At 37.5% G+C, this 20,712-nt stretch overlaps 1 protein-coding gene across 2 annotated transcripts in view; it reads right to left on the bottom strand.

Moving 5' to 3' along the window:
- LOC149531060 (NADP-dependent alkenal double bond reductase P2-like) overlaps nt 1-18,946 on the bottom strand; it is a 155,528-nt gene extending 136,582 nt beyond the window's left edge. Inside the window, exons 1-2 of one of the 2 annotated variants that reach the window (XM_089809715.1) lie at nt 17,210-17,255; nt 16,870-16,969 (exon numbers count right to left, since the gene is read on the bottom strand). The gene's annotated coding sequence lies outside the window, so the exon portion shown is untranslated. Of the gene's footprint in view, nt 1-16,869; nt 16,970-17,209; nt 17,256-18,755 lie in introns of those variants that run through there. The other variant, XM_089809714.1, reaches the window with a different exon arrangement.
- Nucleotides 18,947-20,712: the final 1,766 nt, after the last annotated feature.

The following is a 20,712-nucleotide window of genomic DNA, read 5'->3' as shown; positions in this document are numbered from 1 at the left end:
GCAAGCATTGTCATCGTGTTTGACAAAGAAGTTATGACTGTATGAAAACCGATGAGCAAGTCAGATAAATTGTGATATGGCTATCAGGATTTAACTGTGTGATTTTTTTTTTTTTTATTTTTTTTTTTTGCCAATAGTGGCATGTTGTGATGGTTAAGTTGTTGCGTTGTTATCCTTGCCATCACGGTTCAAATCTCATGGGGATGAGGTCCCCTGTTTGTGGCCTCACTGGTTCATAGCTCCAGGTCAAAGCGTTTACCCCTCTTTTAAAAAAAAAAAAAACTGTGTGATTTTTGAGTCAAACTCATTGACCCATATTTCATGAGTAGTGATTCAACATGAATCCATCTCTCATGAGAATAAATGGAACACTTAGCACTCATTGGATCTAGGTGATGCTCACAGGGGTGAAGCATCGGGACTTCCCAGGAGGTCACCCATCCCAATACTACTCCAGCCTGAGCGCGCTTAACTACGGAGTTTCCTCCATGGTTAAACCCAAAGCTTGCAACCCCATTTGCAAAACCTTCACCAAGTGTTGTAATTTCCACAGCAAGTCAAATTGTGATATTGCTATCAGGATTTAACTGTGTGATTTTTGAGTCAAACTCATTAATGAGCTTAAGGGGTTTTCTAATGAATGGTTCATAAGGCACAACACTTGGTGAAGGTTTTGCAAATGGGGTTGCAAGCTTTGGGTTTAACCATGGAGGAAACTCTGTAGTTACGCGCGCTCAAGCTGGAGTAGTACTGGGATAGGTGACCTCCCAGGAAGTCCCGGTGCTTCACCCCTGTGAGCATCACCTAGATCCAACGAGTGCTAAGTGTTCCATTTATTCTCATGAAAGATGGATTCATGTTGAATCACTACTCATGAAATATGGGTCAATGAGTTTGACTCAAAAATCACACAGTTAAATCCTAATAGCAATATCACAATTTGACTTGTTGTGGAAATTATCTCCTACTTATCAAGTCAGATAAAATTCAGATTGACAACAAACAATTCATATTTTTCAGCCAAAATCTGTGTGGTTCAATTCATGGAATTGATATCATGCTGAGAATTCTCACTATCATTATAAATAAAAATAATGAATCCCGTTACTGAGAAACTACTGTAAATTGCAAATGAAACATGAGTTGAGAAAAATGAATATCATTCTAATAAACCATGGCGGATACTTAAAAGACATAGTTCAGAAATGATGACTAGATTAAGAGCAGAGACCACATACGAATGACATCTAAAGGAAACAATATTATCATTACACAAACCTAATTTAAGATACTCTGCATAGTCATCTCTGTATGCCATATTCAAATAATTAAGATAGGCAAAAGATATTGATGGGAATGAAGAATACGAAAGAGAGTGCAATGAACAGCAAAACAGAGATTCAGCATTACCAACACACTTAAAGCCAAATAATCACAAAGTTTTTGATGGCATAGACATGTGTTGAATCAAACAGTGGATAGTCACATCAAATATGGAGTCGGTAGCAACTTAGATATGCGGTGGATGTCAAGATATTATATGGACAATGATAATATATAAGGCATAAGTTTCCAGCATTGTGGTGATATTAAAATGTTATAGCTGGCAATCACAAGTCATTATAAGTCTGAACTAAAGCAGAGTTCATTACATCTAAGAATGGAAGTGCACATATGAACTGGGGAATCACTATTTCAATACCACGCCATATCTGATGAAACAAAAACCATGAATAAAAATGGTAAGGTCTGTGGTCAAACAAGAAGTAATAAGAAATGATTTTGATTAAGAAACATTTATTAAAATAAAATTAATAACTTATAGACATGTCGTTTCATTTCAAAAGAAATGTTGTTAAGGGATAAAAGATATATATATATATGTAATTCAGTTTTTAGAATAGAAACAGATGATGAAATGAAGAAATAAAAAAGGGTAAGTCAGCAGAAAAAAAAAGAAAAGAGTGTTTAATAAAAAGAAAATATATATATTCAGATATTTAAATCTGATACATATATATAATTTATATAGTACCAGTTCAAAAGTGTATTTAAAAGATTTTATATATGCAGATTATTATGTGAAATATAAATTTATAAAGTTGCAAGGAAGAGTGACTGGCTGACTTCAAGAGGAGATTGAGAAGAGTAATATGAAGAATTAAATGTGGGTGAAGTAAGCGGTGGATAATAAGGAAGAGTAGAAAAGACATTCATAATATAAAAATTAGATTTTATATTTGATTTACATATTATATCAGAATTAAAGAAAGAAAGTGATATATATAAAGAAGTGGGCTACATGTTATATATGCATTTATATATGAAAGACTGACTTGAGATAGATTGAAGAAGAGATTGCATCCATCATCTAGTTGTGTAAGAAACATTGACAAGGTGGAATAGAAGTTTGTATGCAGTGGGTTGGTGCTCACGAAGATATTAGAGGGAGTTGGAGATTCCTGTAGGTCGGAGCCTACGAAGTGTGGGAGTCGGAGCTTCCAGTGAGTCAGTGCTCATAAATATAGAGGTTGTAGCCTCTAGTAAGTTGGAGTCTACAAAATATTGTAAAAGATCAAAGTTTGTATAAAAGCATTTATTTGTCATGGTTTTCTCCCGCATTGGGTTTCCACGTAAATCTTTGTGCTATTGTGTTCATTCCATAATTGTTTATTTCAGCATTTGACGTTAATTGTTTCGATAAAAGTTTAAAAAGGTAAAAGTTGTTAATATACTAATTAACCCCCCCAACCCACACCCCCCCCCCCCAATATAATCGTGTGCTCTTCACTCTGTACTCATTCTTTCTCAGCCATACTCACGGCTACCTAACTGGGTTTGCTCTATTTGCAAAGAATGATGGGTAAATGGACAGTTTGAACTTGTGACATATTTCTTTGGCTACATTTGTCTCTGCTCTTTTTAGTTCTTGCAATCAATGACAAGTACGTGTGTTCCTGTCCATTCTTGCTGTGTAGAAATATGTTCTTGTTTGTTGACATTCCTCATACAGAATCTGGAGCTCTCTATCTCCTGTTTAAAGTAGAAGCTTTCTCAGTTTGAAATTCTCATTAACTTACTTGCCATGACTTTGCTTCTATGCACATGTAAAACAGATTTCAGAGTCATACTTTTTAATTTCAGCTCATCTTCTCTTAGCTTAAACCTGTAGATTTCTTGCACATAGATTATTGATATAGCGTCTATGATAATGCATTTTGCTCATCGTCTCTCATGGTTGCAATTAATATGTTCTCATTGCCGTTGTATGCTTGCCTCTTTCATTACTTTGACAGGCTGACCTTTTCTGAATGTTGATGTTGCTTTCTATCAATGAAGTTGCTGTAAGGACTTCTTATTCCCTTCACTTGGCTGATGAAGATCACTACTCTTAACCTTTATCCTGTAGCATCTCAACTTGCTCATTCTAAAATTAATGTTTTACCTTGAAACTCCTATTGATTGAATTATGATTTTGCTGTTCTCTTTTCTCTATTGTTCAAATATTTTTCCTGTAGCTTAAAATCTGTTTAAAACATTGGGCTTGAGTCAGATTTCAAATCTCTAATGTATATAATGACACATTTTCTTTACTGTTCTCTATGTATACATTAGGAATCTATCTGCTGTTTTAAAAGATTTGTAGCTAATTCTTTCAATATGTCCACATCTTACCACACATTCCACAAATAACACAGAAATCTGTTATTTAAATGTTATCTTGAAGTAGACACATTCCCTTATTTACTGTTGTAGCTTTTCTCTGTTCATCTTCAATTCCACTTTCAGTACACTTGCACTTGTTGAACACTTTCAGTTGAAACATTCATTCTTATCTGGCATATTCTGTAACAAAAAGTTTCAAGTTATAATAACCTATCCCTTTAATGCTTACTCTTTTGTTAAAGAACTTGTTGTAGCATGTCTGTTATAAAAGTACAAGGTTTCATAAAACATATGTCCCTTTTATACTTCATTGTACTTGTTCTGATCAACTTCATAGATCCTATTTCTTATAGGCACGTCGAGCTCAATAACCCTCGTGGGAGCCTACGGCCATATCCAAGTACCTATTAGAGATAGGACATTGCACAGGAAACAAACATGTTAGTAATAAAACATTTGACGTGATTGTTTGCCTCTCTTTCTATTGGTAGGCATTCTTATTCTATGGATGTGCACAGCATGACTGTAGCATAGATGTTTATGCATGAGGTGATACGTTCCGTCATTGCTTAGATCCAATGTATCTAACACCTTATTTTGTGTATGCGGGATTTGGAGACTTGGAGGAGACATGGTTCAAGGCAGTGAACAGGCAGACATGGGGACATGCATTATGACCAGTCATTATAGGCAATGATTGGTGCCCTATGACCCTCTCTTACTCTATGTTCTTTCTTTCACGTTATGCATTTACATAGAGTAGGAATATGTATCAATAGTTATAGGGGCCACTCTCATGGTCAATTGTGTGAGAGGATTTACTTTTCAGCATTCATTTCATTTCAACTTTGTAAATATCAATTGTATATTATAATGAATAATACAAAGGGCATTTTTTCTCTATTCTTTCACTCTGAATGAAATTGGATTTAGCAGTTAGAACATGAGCTGAATGAAATAAAAATGTATACTTCACTTTCACTTGATCATTGTTTTAGAACTGAATTATAACATGTGTTAAAATTAATAGTAATTATTGTAATTTTCCTATGCAAAAAAGTAATAGCAAGCATTCCAATAGTGTTGAAATAGCCTCTTGCAATTGTCGTAGGTAAATATTGGGTAGCCGACGGGTCCCTTCGGGAAGGTTCTTGTTATGTAGCCAACGGACCCTTTCGGGAAGGTTCTTGTTATGTAGCCGACGGACCTTTTCGGGAAGGTTCTTGTTATGTAGCCGATGGGCCCTTCGGTAATTGTCATGTAACCGACGGACCCCTTCGGGAAGGTCCTTCGGAAAGTATTTATACCCCCTTCGAGAAGCATTGTATTCATCTTATCGTATGAAGCATAATGTACTGTTTGGCATATGGGAATAATAACAATAAGTTTTGCTATTCATATCTATTGTTTGTGCATTGATTTCTTTACCCAGTACGGTAAACATTTGGCGTCGTTGCTCGATGGACCTGGCACGATGACAGGCAAATGAAGATTAAATGTCGAATCAGTTGAACAAGAATAAGAATAAGTTGAAGGAAAAGGATGAATTACGCACAGTGCAGGAACTTTAATTTTCGCACAACAGGCTAAACGCAGACAGAGATTTCAGCAAGTTACCAACGGCCACAGAAGCACTGAAAAATTGTTGGAAGAGACCCGACAACGGCTCGATTTGGTGGAAGAAGTAAAGGAGGAGTTTCTGAACCTGTGTATGCCAAGGGAAGAGAATCTAGACGGAAGGGGATCGACTCGCACGGCTCAAAGTGCCGAGAGAGCACGAGGTAGAGTGAACTCTTCGTCCGAGATATACTTCCGGAACAAACAGCTTCAGTTGATGAAAACCCTTCTTCACAAAACAGTGTGGGTGTTGGAAACAACGCGAGTGTCGAAAATAGCACGGGTGTTGGAAATAGCACAAGTGTTGGAAATAGCGTGGGTGTGCAGAACAACGCAGGTGTGCGAAACAGCGCAGGTGTGCGAAACAGCGCAAGTGTGCAGAACAGCGCAGGTGTGATACAAAACAACACGAGTATTCAGAACAATGCGGGAGTGCAAAATAGCGCAGGTACACAACAAAACCCACAACATCTAGTAATGATGGCAGGACCAAAAGAGAAACTGTCGAAGTTCGACGGTGATGGTACCACCGATCCCATTTGACATTGCAAAACATGTGAAATGATCTGGAGGGCAAATGGGATAACTGATGAAGACGACTGGATGAGACAATTTTCGGCTACCCTACGGGGTGTTGCGATTGATTGGTTTACTGAGACAGATCCACAAAAGTTAAACAGTTGGGATAATATTAAGAAGGAATTTATTGCGGAATTTCAAATATTGCGAGACGATAATGAGATTGTAGCGGAGATATTCAATACTAAGCAAGGGAAGAATGAAACAGTCCGAGTCTTCGCCAAGAAGTTAAAGGAGCTGATCAATAAAATGGAAAATAAGCCGGCTGATGGGCTACAAAAGAGATGGTTAATTGAAGGCCTTCGCCCAAAGCTGCAAAAGAAGATGAAGATCGTGCCACCATCGACATACATTGAAGCGTACAATTCGGGCAATGAACCTCGAAAGTGACCAGAAGACAAAGAAGAAGAACAGCTCGTCCGATTCAAATGACGATGCATCTTCAGGAGAAGATAGCAGCAATGATGAGGGCAGCAACAAGAAGGTCCGTGCCCTCCAAAAGGACATGATTCAGATGATGGAGTTTAAAAATATGCAGAAGGAGACAAAGAGTAGTGAGCTGTGGTGCACAGAGTGTAAAACCGATGGTCATACTAAAGAATCTTGTCCAAAGAACCAATTCTGCGACATTTGTTAGATCATGGCCATTCGACAAAGGAATGCCCCTTTAAAATGAAAACCAAAGGATCTCCGCAGGTGCTTCTTACACAGGCAGCTTCCACGTCAGGAGGGAACGGAAATGCATACATTGATGGTGCCACTTCGGGTGGGTACAGGAATAATAGCAGAGGGCAAAACAACAATAGCGGCAACAACAATAATGGCGGAAGGAGTCGAATTCAGTATGATGCGAATGGTCGGCCAATAGTTCAATGCCGCGCATGCAATCTGTGGGGTCACTTTGCCCAAGAGTGCACAACGGCGAACACACCGAAGTTGCTATGCCGATGGTGTGGACCTGGCGATCATGACGATGCTAAGTGCCCGAAGTCTAGAGTAAACTTGATTACCGTCGGGACGGACGAGGAAGAAGTTCTGACGATCACTTGGAAGCAAGTGAAGCTATACCCCGATCCGACAGAGGAAAAGAAGAGACTAGAGGAAGCATGAGCAGAGATCCAGAGAGCAACGCAGATAGAAACGACACACCTAAAGGACACGCCTAGTACCTCCGTATGGAACTGTGCAGAACAGAACATTGTACGACAAATATTGCAAGCCGAGGTACCCGTCAGGATAAATGATTTGTTGCTCACTATGCCTCAGCTCCGATCGGCACTCACAAACATCGTTCCCGCTACTAAACTACCAGGAGAACATGGAAGGGAGCAGGAAAGTGGAGCAAGTACAGCGGACAAAAAGGAGAAGGAAAGTGGCGCAAGTGCAAAAGATCCGATGCTGTTAGCCCTCTCATCGGGACGCCATCCGGTAGTCGTCGAAATGGGAATTCTTGGGACTGTATTGATGGAAACGATTGTGGACGGAGGGTCCGGTGTCAATATGTTGCCTAAAGACACCTGGAAAAGGTTGGGGCAGCCGACATTATGGCCGCCTACATTCCAGCTGCTAACGGCTGATCAACATGGAATCAAGCCATTGGGAGTCCTGACAGCACACCCAGTGACGATTGGAACACAGCCATTCTTGTTGGATTTCGTTGTGATCCCACTGAAGCAGAGAGGATATGATGTCATTTTGGGCCGGGGGTGGCTGATACAAGCCAAGGCGAAGCACGATTGGAAGAAAAATATTTTATCACTTGAAAGCAAAGGGCGGAAGTACGTCATCAATCTACACACTCAAATGGTCAGGGAAGAAGCTCTATCGTCAGATTTCGAAGAAGAAGAGGATGAAAGGAGGCAGAATATGGAACTAGATCAAGAGGAAGTCCTGCGGTTGGAAGGAGGATTGATAGACGACGATCTGGATTCAGTGAACGGTCTTTACCACTGGCAGATAGAGGACTACGAACTCTTTACGAGCTGTAATATGTTAAGAGTCGACGAAGGTAAGAAAGAAGGAAATGAATGTCCGAAGGAACATAGAGAAGCCGAAGAAGGAAATGAATGTCCGAAGGAACATGGAGAAGCCGAAGGAGGAAATGAATGTTCGAAGCAACATAGAGAAGCCGCTGAAGGAAAGAACATACAGTACGAACTCAAAAGGAGGAAAGATTCCACTGTATGACCGTGCAAGAAGAAAGTATTATGTCAAACCACAGATATAGCAGAAAGGTGCTAGCAGCAAGGAAGACACATCATACGGTCCACACAGGAAACAAAGCGGAAGGGTTTAATAAAAGTTGCAGCAATATGGAGTGGACGTGTTATTGATAGCCAGAAGGGGCAGTTGACGAAGTCCATGGTACCGAGCTTCGGAAACAAACTAGGCGATATGGAAAACCGGATGGAGAGATCGTGTACCTTAAATAAACTTGATGAGCAACAGTTGCAGGAATGGGCTACGGAGGTGACACAGAACAGGCGTAGAGCATGACACGATAAGCACTTGAAATGGAACAAGTTTCAGACGGGGAAATGGGTGTTAAAGTATGATGGCCAGAATGAGATCAAGCCAGGCAAGTTCAAAGTTAAGTGGGTCGGACCATATCAAATTCGGGAAGTGGGTGATAACAGAGCAGTAAAACAATGGATGCTAGACGGAAAGGAAGTGTTCAATGTAGTGAATAGGTCAAAGTTGAATGTCTGCCATGAAAGAAGTAACGCACCTCCGTGGATGAACAACTGAGAGAAGAAGACTGTAAGTGCTGTATATATGTAAATATTGTACATAGTTGTTCAAAAAGTGAAAAAAAAAAAAACAAAAAACAAAAAAACAAATTTTAAAAATAATAATAATAATAAAAAAAAAAATTTGAAAAATTTAGAAAGAGAATGATGAAAGTCCACCGTACGGTTTTCTGAAGGCTGATGCACCGTACGGCTTTCAGCTTGTACAGTCATTGAAAGTTATTTTTGAGAGATCGTATGGCTTTTACCGTACGGCTTTATAAGCACGTGTGTCGTACAAATTTCTTTTTGTGCCATACGGATTTTTTATTATGTCATGGCCAGCATGTGGGTTTTTAAATTATTGAACGAGATTTAAAGTTGCTCACTGTACGGATTTTAAAATGAGGATAGATTCTAAATAAAAGCTACCCTACGAATTTTCTGAAAAATGGTTGCTGTACGATTTTTAGGCATTGTACGGGTTTTTGAAGGAGTCACCGTACAGAGTTTGGAGCTCTCGTGTTACTGCAGCCGTACGGATTCCCAAGCAAGGAAGTGAAGATTCAATTTGTCAGAACAGGTTGCCGTACGATTTGAACAAGACTAGGTGCAGTACGGATTTGAGGATTCAACCCCAACCTATCATGTACGGACTTTAAAGGCGTCAAGCTTGAGGGATGGGATACTTGATACGTCTAGCCTCTCCTGTAGCTTGGTAGCCATACAGAACGAATGGGTTTGCAGGAAAGAGGAAGTAGAAGAGCTAAAAAAATAAAACGTCGACAAATCAAGAATGCTCAGAATGAGTATCAGATGATGTCATAAGGAAGGGGAAGCACCAACGGTTGCCAGAAAGAGTGTGGGATTAGGAGAAATTGCAAACATAGTGTGTTCCATGCATTTTTTCTGTGGGTTTTGAAGTGTTAATTTGGTCTTGGCAACGAGGGGCGCTGCCCCTCGACCCCACCCTGTATTGCGATAGGGAGCGCACCTGGGGCACTACCCCAAGACCCCGCCAAGGGCGCTGCCCCTCAACCCTGCCGGGGGCGTTGCCCCCTAGACCCCCAGTCGTTGCGAATATCAGTCGTGGGAAGTGTGACCAGTTGATGAAACCTAGAGCTACTGTAGACATAGTGTGCCAGAGGTGGAAAGATCTACGAAACAAGCATTTCGAGAGGGGTGTTACACTTGGAGTAGGTGTTGGCCGTGAAGTTGTCTTGGTGGATGCAAAGAGAGCTCGGGAGGAGTTGATCATCCAGTTGAAGGCAGTTCAGCGGCACTTGGCTCAGTGGACCCAAAGTTGGAAGCAGAGAAAGCAGCACTGGCGGCTATCGAGGTCAGCTTGACTTAGGAGACAGTGGCTACAAATGCAATGTGGGCTAGAGACCAGTTTGGTTTAGGCGCGAAACGAATGTGAAAGTGATGTGACAAAAGCAGATTTATCTTGTTGAAGTTAGTCAGTTGATGTATTTTGTTTTGTAATTGTCATCCGGAGACGACTTTTTCTTTTGGGGGGGATGATATCGTAGGTAAATATTGGGTAGCTGACGAGTCCCTTCGGGAAGGTTCTTGTTATGTAGCCGATGGACCCTTTCGGGAAGGTTCTTGTTATGTAGCCGACAGACCCTTTCGAGAAGGTTCTTGTTATGTAGCTGATGGGCCCTTTGGTAATTGTCATGTAGCCGACGGACCCCTTCGGGAAGGTTCTTCGGAAAGTATTTATACCCCCTTCAGGAAGCATTGTATTCATCTTATCTTATGAAGCATAATGTACTGTTTGGCATATGCGAATAATAACAATAAGTTCTGCTATTCATATCTATTGTCTGTGCGTTGATTTCTTTACCCAGTACGGTAAACAGCAATCGTTTGTTTTCCCCATCATATATGTTACGAATTAAAGCAATAACTCTATCCATCCTTCTGGTATGCAGGGTATAAATATAGGCTCTTTCCTTTGCATTTCTAAACATTCAATATGTAGAGGATGGAAATCATCGACATCCTTCCCTATGCCAACAGCACCCAAAATCCTTTCCCTATCGATATACTACGGTAGAGGAATTTAAATCATAACACCATGGATTTAAAAGTTTAACAGTTCTTAGAACTTCATCTTCACTAGAGTATCCAAAATTTTACACAGTACAGATTTCAATAACATTCGATCACCATATATATGCAAAAATTTAAGCATGCTAGCAATCTAACAATAATAAATCCAAATAGAGCAAGAGGGAGTGAACAAATGGAGCCACTAATTGTTACAAAAATTAGGGCTCCATCAGTGGCTCTTATTCGGAACATACGCCCCTTGTGAGCATGATGAGATTCTAGCTATCTCTAGAGAAGCAAACCATAGCTATCTTGATGCAAAGTGAAATTGGGTGGCCCAAGGTCCCCCAAAAGTGAACCCTACTCCTTTCCTCTATCGAACACCTAATTTTGATCATGTAACACCTCCTTCCTTCTGATCATATAATATCTGATTCTAATTTGGATACGAATCATGTAAGATCAGAGTAGAGATTGATGTTGAGGATGTACTGTGAACTTCAAAGGAACTATATTGGCAAAGAAGTTGTAGTTTAGTCAATTCATGAACTTGAATTTATTATTCTAAAGATTGTTCAGTGAAAAGAATCTTGAAGCAATTTGGACAACGGGTTCAGTTGACTTCCTACCAACTCCTAACAAGGTTGGAATCTCCTGACAGGGATTCAAAATCTCCTAACAAGGACTTTCATTGGCTCCTAACAAAGTCTATCCTTTCACAAGGAATTTTTATATTAGTACATCATCTTGTGGGCATCATTCCCACCAGGGTTTTCCCTCTAATTAAGGGTTTCCCTGGTTAACAAATCTGGTGTTATTGTTTATGTTATCTTTCTATGGTTGTTGCATCTTTCGAGTACATGTTTCAGATTTGATAAAGTTACTAGTTACTATAAGTTGTTTTGAGCATACAACTAATTCACCCCCCCCCCCCCCAGTTGTGTTCGTAGACTTTACTATCTAACACTTGTATAACCCTACTTTTTTTGTAAGTAGTTTACTTATATCTCTATTAATGGAAATGGCTCTATTCATCAAAAAAATGTAGCCTGCTCTTTCAAGGCCATCTTTGTTACACATGACAAGGCCTTCAAGGAATCATTTGAGACATCAAGTGGATAGAATGTAAAGATGACAATTTGGAGGCTAGTGGCACCAAAGGATGGAGGAATTTCCATCATCTCAAGTCAGATTGTCACATCTCGAGTCAGATTGTCACTTTGAGATAGTTTTCTGCATAAGAAGCATTTTTGGTTTATGTTTTCCATTTTGTTTTCTTTGTTAATGCTAATGAATTTGAAAAATGCATATGTTGTGAAGATTCATTTTGGAGATAGGTTCAAGACCTAGTGTTGAGTATGTGATTGACAAGTATATACCCTTTCATGGTCATTAGACAATGATCAAGATCAATCATATCTCTTAGAGATTGTTGTTGAATAATTCAAGACTGTGATTCAAGAGTTTGGGACTGAGAGCTTAAGAACACAACTCGAAGCTACGTCTATCCAAGGGTCAAGAGACAGCCAGATGGAGCTCCGCTTGGTTGAGGATTTGTTTCTTCAAGAGAACATTTTGTCAGAACGTGTGTTCTTATTATGTAATCAGCAATTTGGTTATGTTAGGCTTAAGGGGGGTCCCTTGTTACTTTAGGAACAGTGTATTAAGGGAGGGAATACTGGCGTGACTGTTCGCTATTACATTGTCCTCTAACAAACATTTGTTCAGTTCTAGAATTGTTTGTTCCCCTCTTTTAACCGCTTCTCTCTATCCATTAATGTATGTACTCTTTCAAAGTTTAGGAATCAATGAGTGATCAAAGATTTTCACCAATTCGGTTTTCATTATTCATAGCAAAGACAGTAGCTACATTTTCCATTTCAGGATACCTTTTCCCTTTATGTATTCAAGCCTCTGTCAACAGTTTCCCCTACAGCCCCAGATTGAGATACATTCTGCATATGTAGGACAAGTTTGTCTAGGTATGTCCTTAAATTCAGGTTGTCAATACAGAACCAAGAACATTCCTACAAAGTACCTATGGAGTTTTCTGTAGTAAAGATAGTAATTATGTACAGTTTTCCATTTCAGGGGATCTTTTCCATTCAAGCATTCCTAATGATGAATACATCAGCCGTCACTGAACTGATGGGCAAGAGTAAAAATTGTAATTTGAACCTACTTTTGTGGATCTTCTTGGTCGCTATCTAAGAAAGCTACAACATTAGTAACTGTATCTCATTTTCTTGGGTGTATAAATTACGAGGATGGAAAGCATTTTGTTTGGAACATTCTTTATCTCTTTCTGTGAATTAATGTTGTGAAATTCTGGAACTCGTTGAAATCTACTACAAGTCCTATACATCATGAACTAGGTAACAATCCTCTAACTACAGATTCACTGTTTCTTGTTAATAATTGTTTCTGCATTCTAATTCTTCTCAGAAATTTTACTTATTGGTCTTTAATGATTACTGTATATGAATTTTTTGAATTCTTTGATTCTGAACTTTCTTTCTGCCATTGCCAATGCTTGAAAATTGTACTCAACATAGGATATAATTTTGTGGTTGTTTTGTTTATTATATGCAGGTTATGTGGTTATCTGAAATAAACTGCTGTTTTTTACTATTATATGCATATCTTTATTACTTTTATATGTTTTACGAGTCCAAACACCTTAAAAAATTTGTTGTACCAATGTAATTGAACCAGTAACTTAACATATATACAAATTTACAACTATAATTTGCAGTTACATGTCCAAATTAAATATAAAAATAAGAGCACAAATGATAATTGAAAATTTAGTGTCAATTGTCCAAAAACTTGACCCTTCACTGAAATAGCAACTCTCCATGGGATTGCTCTCTACCATGTCAACAATGGAGAGTTGCTTTATTTTAACTCTTTGTGAAATAGTGGGACTTCTTGCCTGTAGAACTTACAACCAAGATTTTTAAAATGTTAGAGTTTGACCTTTTGATGAAATAATGGGGTTTCTTGTCTACAATGCCAACCTAAGTTACCATATTTGTCCCTGCAACACCAAATTAGAAGTTGATTCACCCCAAATCCAACTTTGGTTCAAATATGATGTGAATTCGCCTGGAGACTGCTAAATTTGATCATCATTCATTGGAAAGGACCTTGGGCGACTTCATGGTGATTTTTCAATGAATGAGGACAAAAATCAAGCCCGTATGGAACCCGTAGCGAATGACCAGGGACTTTGGTCACTATTGACTTTTCAAACCATTTTTTAACATATTTTTAATTGCCAACCCTAAAACAACATTGATTTTGCTTGTTTTTGCATTTTAGAAAACATATTACATTTTACCATTTTAGAAAACATTTTATCGTGCATCCAAAAATTATACTACTTCCATTTTTCTTTTGCGTCCAAAAGGCAGTTAGGTTTCTTGAACGACAATTTTTTCTACCATTTTTTCTTCTACCTACAGGAACAACACTCAGGTTACTTGAAACGCAATCCAATAGATCATTCACACCTACAAAATAGATTATTCACAGAGGAGGCATTAAAGTAAAAACAAGATTACTTTTTACACTTGCAAAACAAACCATTCATGGTAGAGGCACAATCAATTCAAGGGCACACACAAGTATACTTTCAAAGTTTATTATCTGCCATTCACAGTAGAAATATATATCAAATCTTTTATTGATATGGTATAACAGACCATTCACAGTAGAAATGTATATTATTTAATAATTTATATAGTGATTATCTGAGTCTTTTATTATTTAAATTTTATACAGTAAGTATTTTAGCTTTTTATGGAATTTCAACTTGATATCATATCAATACAGAAAAACCAGAAAGAAATAATGATATGAATTTGTTGTAATTTTGTTCCCATCTTAGTAATATTATGGTTTTTTGTTATTTTCATTTTTGTTTTTTCATTGCATATTGTTTGCAGATTCTATCATTCTAAAATGGTTGCAAGTAGTTATGGCACCAGAAACTCCCACTTCAAAATTGACAGATGCTCCCAATTATGGAAATATGTGGAAATAGTTAGACCAATGTCGGGTGGAGGGTGGAGGAGGTAATGTGTGGATTTTCAGCCATTGCAAAGAGGAATCTAGAGTGAAAGCACATTTGTGCTTTATTCCTCAAAAAAGCATTAAATTTTGTACAAGGAAATTGAAAGTAAATGGAGTGCTACCTAAAATCCTCTTTCCAAACCACATTGTGAACAAAAATAACATTCAAGAACAAAAGCAAGCAGATGAAGCTAGTGGGAGGGCAAATTCTTCTCATCCATTGCAAAGTGGTAGGCCTTCAAAGAAAGGAAAAATATCATCTATGTCTTCAACTTCCGGTCCTAATGAACCACCCATAGAGGGCCATCAATTCTTGCATTCTCCTCAACAACAGGTTGTAAGTAAGAATGCAATGATAGCTTTGGAAACATCATTTCAAAATGAAGCTAGAGACATTGTCGATCAAGCCATATTGTCATTTAATGATGTTGACTCACTGTATTGGCAATACATGGTTAGAGCAGTTAATGAGGCTCCAAAAGGGTTCAAGGATCCTGGTTATGAGAAGATATGCACCACTTTATTGGATGATGAGGTGGCCCATGTAGAGGTTGTCATAGTGCCCATCAAGAATTCATGGATCAAAACAAGTGTGACAATAGTATCAGATGGATGGAAAGATTTGAGAACTCGTCCTTTGGTGAATGTTAATGCAGTGTATACAAGAGGCGCAATGTTTTTGAAAGCTCTAGATTGTGAAGTAGAGGTAAAGGACGGTCCTTTCATTGCAAACATTCTCATCCAAGCCATTGAGCAAGTTGGCCCTCAGAATGTTGTTCAAGTAGTAACTAACAATGCCAAGAATTGTAGGGTTGTCGGCTTATTGGTTGAGGAGCGATACAAAAACAAGTTTTTTCGGACACCTCGTGTTGTGGACTCACTCAATCTAATGCTGTGAAAAATTGGTAGCACTAAGGTTGACTGGATTAAAAAAATGTCTGAAGAGGCACAAGATATCCAAATGTTTGTCACGAACCACCATATAACACAAGCCATATTTAGACAATTCTCAAAATTGGAGCTCTTGAAGGTAAGTTCAATTGTTTAAAATATAAACATGTTTTTGTAATCTAATCACTTTAATCTAGTAAACTTTTTATGTTTTTTTATTTAAATTTTAATCTTGATTTTAAATTTTTAGTTTGTTATTTTTTTGATCTTAAAATTGGTTGTTGAGACCTGCTTTGCCTCCAACACTATTATTTTGAGATGCCTTGTCAAGGTTAAAGAGGCATTGTCTAGAATGGTAACTAGCATTGATTGGAGCATATAGAGGCAATCTAATAGTGTCAAGGCAGCTGCCATTAAGGTACTGATACTAGATGACTATTGGTGGGATTGTGTTGAATACCTTTTGAAGTTCACCGAGCCTATATTGAGCATGATACTAACATGGATAGGCCTTGCTTGGGTGAGGTATATGATGGCATTAACTCCATGATTGAGGATATTAAAAATATCATAAATGAGAAAGAGCAAGATCCTAATGAAAAGTTCTTCAAGGAGCTACAAGTGATCATGGTAGAGACATGGAACAAAATGACTACCCTTTGCATCTACTTGCCTTTGCATTGAGCCCCAAGTTCTATAGCTAATTAGTCCTCAAGGGGAGTACCATTAGAGTTGCCCCATACAGAGATCTTGAAGTTGCTCAATGATAGAAGGCAGCCCTTCGAAGACTCTCTCTCGAGCACCTACAACTTGCAATTAGGTCCAAATTTATGCTCTTGAAGATAAGAACAGTGTTGATGCTCATAAATGGTGGTACTTCCATGGACAAATGTACCAGCACTTGCAACCCATTGCCATCAAGATTTTATCACAGGTTAGTTCTTTAATCTTAAGATTCTAATTTATAATTTCTTGTCAATAGATAGTCAAAACTCTTCATTCTATGATTTCAAATTTGTAAATTTTGATAGGTTACTAGTTCATCATCACAAAGGAATTGGAGCGCATACACTTTCATCCACTCAATGAAACGCAACCAACTAAATGCTAAGAAGGTAGATAACTTGGTCTTTGTGCATTTGAACTTGAGGCTCACAACTCACAACAAGAATAATTACAAAAAAGGGGAGGCAAAACATTGAGATGTTGAACTAAAGTCTACGGAGTTGGAAGCTCACTTTGATGCACTTACAATTGATGATGATGATCATGAAACACTTAGTGATGTTGAAGCTGATCCTGAGGCTGCGGCTGAGACCACTGATGCTAGTGACACTAATTGTGCTTCCAATCTGCAATTGCAGAATGATGATGATTATTTAATGATTTTTTATGATATTTGATCACATATGACTGATTAATGATGTTGACATTACTGTTTTTTAACTGAAATATTTATGTGGTGGTGTATTTTGCTAAGTTGCTTTAACTAGCATAGTGGTGTATGAACTTATTTGCTGCATCATATTTTTACATATATATTTTTTTAAAATTAAAATTAAAAAAGTTGTATGGACAAACCCAGAACGAACCTGAACCCAGCTCAAACAACTTTTCAGCAAATGTCGAACCCGCATCCGAACCTGCAACTTAGAACTGCCAACAACTCAGGTTCTATTCCCCACGCGGTTGCTCTTAAACATGTCAACAATGAGAGGATTACCTCGACCCATGGTGAAATAATGGGGCTTCTTTCTTGTAGACCTCACAACCAAGGTTCCAAAAATTTTGGGGTTGACCCTGCAGTGTAATGGTGAAAAATGGCATTGGTAATGGTTCCATGAAGGTTTGAAGTTGAACCCCATGTAGGATGGAATGAGAAGGAGGAGGAGGAGGAGGAGGATGTGAAGGAGACTAAGGAGGCCTTGGAGGAGGAGGGTGTCAAAGAGGAGGAGGATGCATAGCAGGAGGACATGTAAAAGGAGTAAGGCGGTCATGCATGAATGCCAGATGGATGGCAAAGCATTAATACCAGGGATGAAGTCTCCTGCTTGTGGCCTCACCTGGTGCTATAATTGGATTAGTGCAGTTAAAGAAAATCACTTCTATGATTGGTTAAATAGGGTTTTTTAAACTTTCAGTTTAAAAAATATTTTTGGGCATCTGGTTTCTCAATTGCCTGCAGATTCAGCTCAACTATGTCTTAGCATACAAGGGCCAAATCCCCTCAACAGGAGTAGGACCCTGATCAAACTAAAAGTAGTATCAAAACGCAGTTTGAACAACCCTTGATTCAACCAGTGTTCCATCTGAGCTCAGTATCTTAGACTTAACAATAGAAGACCCGTCCTGTAAAGATATCTATAACACTGCAGATTTGACCTTTTATTTGCTCTGTGCACTCAAATGTTAAATCACACTTCAATGTGGAAATTATTGAGAACTATTGTATTTTATATACTGGCAAATCCACTTGTATTTTTGAAGTCTTAATTATGTAGTTTTGTTGCTAGCCCTGTGGGCAGACAAAGGAGTACATATAGAAAAAACAATTAACATACGCTGGTAAGAGTTTAGGATTGTCTGGCATATTTTTTTAGTTAGTTGTGTTGTTTAAGGAACATAAGCACAAGCATTGACAGTCATTTGGTACCAAAAGGACGGCCATAGCCTTGTACTCTGGCTATGAGTAAATAAACAAGGTTCTGTTTACTTTCAAGCTTGATCGTGAGTTTGAAACTCAGCAGCTTGAAATATGAACAAGTTCTAAGGTAAATGAACGTAATCCTCTTGTGGGAATCGACAAAGAAGTTTCATATGCAAGCTTGTGTCTTCTTTGAGGCGTGCCATCTTTGAACAACCATAAGAAGCATTTCCTTTATCCCTATTCATTAATCTAAAAAATATCTCTGTCCCAGTCTACCAGAGATTGCAGAAATTTTATTTCTTCAAGTCTGAACAGCTCAATTTATGTGGAGTGATGTATATTGGTACCCAACTCAAAATAATTCATTCCAACAGACATTCAATTGAATAAACGAATATGAAATTCAAAATATATAGACGCTTAATTTATTTTTTAAATGAAAATTAGTTGCTGAAAGCATCTTAAAGGAAAATAAATGCGACTCAACTTACCGTGGCGTTTGCTTGGGGTCTCTGAATTATGGTGAAGGCATTACCAGTGATACAGACTATTAGAGCATAGCAGGCATAAAATGAGATAAGCTTCTTGTCTGTACTGAGGAGCATATTTCATAGATTTGATTGGCATCACCACCTGCAGGCCGAAATTGTCTCATCTAAATTCATTTGACGATGTTACGGGTATTTAAAATTCCGGTCGCTTGTTAAAGAATAAGATAATATAATATATTATCTTATTTAAGAGGTGAATTATGTTTTTAGTACTTGTTGCAGCTAGGCTAAGTATTATTGTGACATATTTTAGATTTTACAGTGATTAATTTTTTTCGTTTCTATATTCACAATTAATTGATTTTTTAACTTTACAATTTTTAGAAAATATATTTATAAGATTTGATTGGGTGAATTCATTTATATGGGTCGGATTTGATGGATTTGATCCATTGTAGATTTTTATTAAGATGACTATGATTCACTTTTAATATTTTTTTGAATGTAAGTAGGTTGGTTTATATTTTTATAATTTAATATTACAATTTTTTATAATATAATTTTCATCATTCAATTAAAAATACTAAAACAATGATATTTATTAGGTTTAAGAAATATCACTATATATTATTATTATGAAGATATTATGATTTATTTATAATATAATAGTATCACATTTTATATATATATATATATAATTTAAATTATGATTAATATCATTATAGAAAACTATAAATAGATAATATTTTTATTAATTATAATATTTTATAAATTATAACAAATTTATTAAATTAAACCTATATCTATATATAAAAACTAAAGGCAAGTATTATTGCGCTCTTCTCTGTAAAATGGCGAAAAAAATTAAAGGACAAACTTATTTGAATCATCTGAATTTAAGACTTTCGGCACTCCAGTAGCAAAGGAAACCCCAACATCCTCTGAAAAACAAGCAACAGATATGAAGCCCTATCCTCATAGAAATCCCACCATAATCACTCCCATGGTTGTAGCAAAGGCAACTTCAAAACCCTAGTCAGACATCATGAAATTTGAAACGAAGAAATTCGAAAGAAGCAAATCAATGAAAGAGAAGAAGGTTGGCAAATGGTGCAAAGAAGGAAAAAACAAAGCCAATATCGACAAGAACAAAAAAGTATGTAATGGCAAAAGGAATTCTTCAACAAAACAAAGTACGCCCCAGTCTTTGATCAAAACCCTAGTTCCAATAAGTGCAAAAATCTTCATCAGGAAAAGCAAGTGTTACGGCCAAAAATTGTATTAGAGGCGAACAGCGTTCCTCTGGGTTTAGCATTAAAAAGTCTACCTAAATCTGCTAACACATCTGACCATCTTAAGGAGAAACATGTCATACATCCGCAGATAGCACCTCCACTCCGAGGGAAAGCAGTTTATATTCAACCACATAGAAAGAATGATCAAACAATTAAGGAAAAGGTAGCAAGGAATTTTAAACAAAGATCTCCAATTAAAAACAGAGACTATGAAGAAATCATCGTCAGCAATTCATATAGTGAAGGGAAATGGAAGGACTACGAGGAAAAGGGCATCTACATGCACTGGAATGGCCCTTCAAGAAAAAGCTCTAAACTGGTACACATCATAGCTTTAAAATGGGGTGATAAGGTAAGTAACATTACCTCCTTTGCAATGCAATTTTGGTTTATTCTGTGTAGAAATGCTAAAGATAAAAATGAAATTCTAAAATCAGATAAATTATTTTACAAAGGGCATCACATTAATTTCCTAACATGGAAACCTAATTTTAACAAAAGTCATATTAAAAGTATAGAATCAATCAAATGGTTAGAATGCTCAGAAATTCCATAAAAGTGGAAACTCCTTAGGAACAATAATTGGGTTTGAAGATAACATAAATAAAGCAAATACTATTAGGGTTCTGGTAAAATCAAACCTAAACAACTCAGTAAGCAGA

Source organism: Cupressus sempervirens, chromosome 11 (genome assembly GCF_028749045.1).
Source record: "Cupressus sempervirens isolate cs-2001-9-10 chromosome 11, ASM2874904v1, whole genome shotgun sequence".
NCBI lineage: Eukaryota > Viridiplantae > Streptophyta > Pinopsida > Cupressales > Cupressaceae > Cupressus > Cupressus sempervirens.
This window is presented reverse-complemented; position numbering and strand designations above follow the sequence as displayed.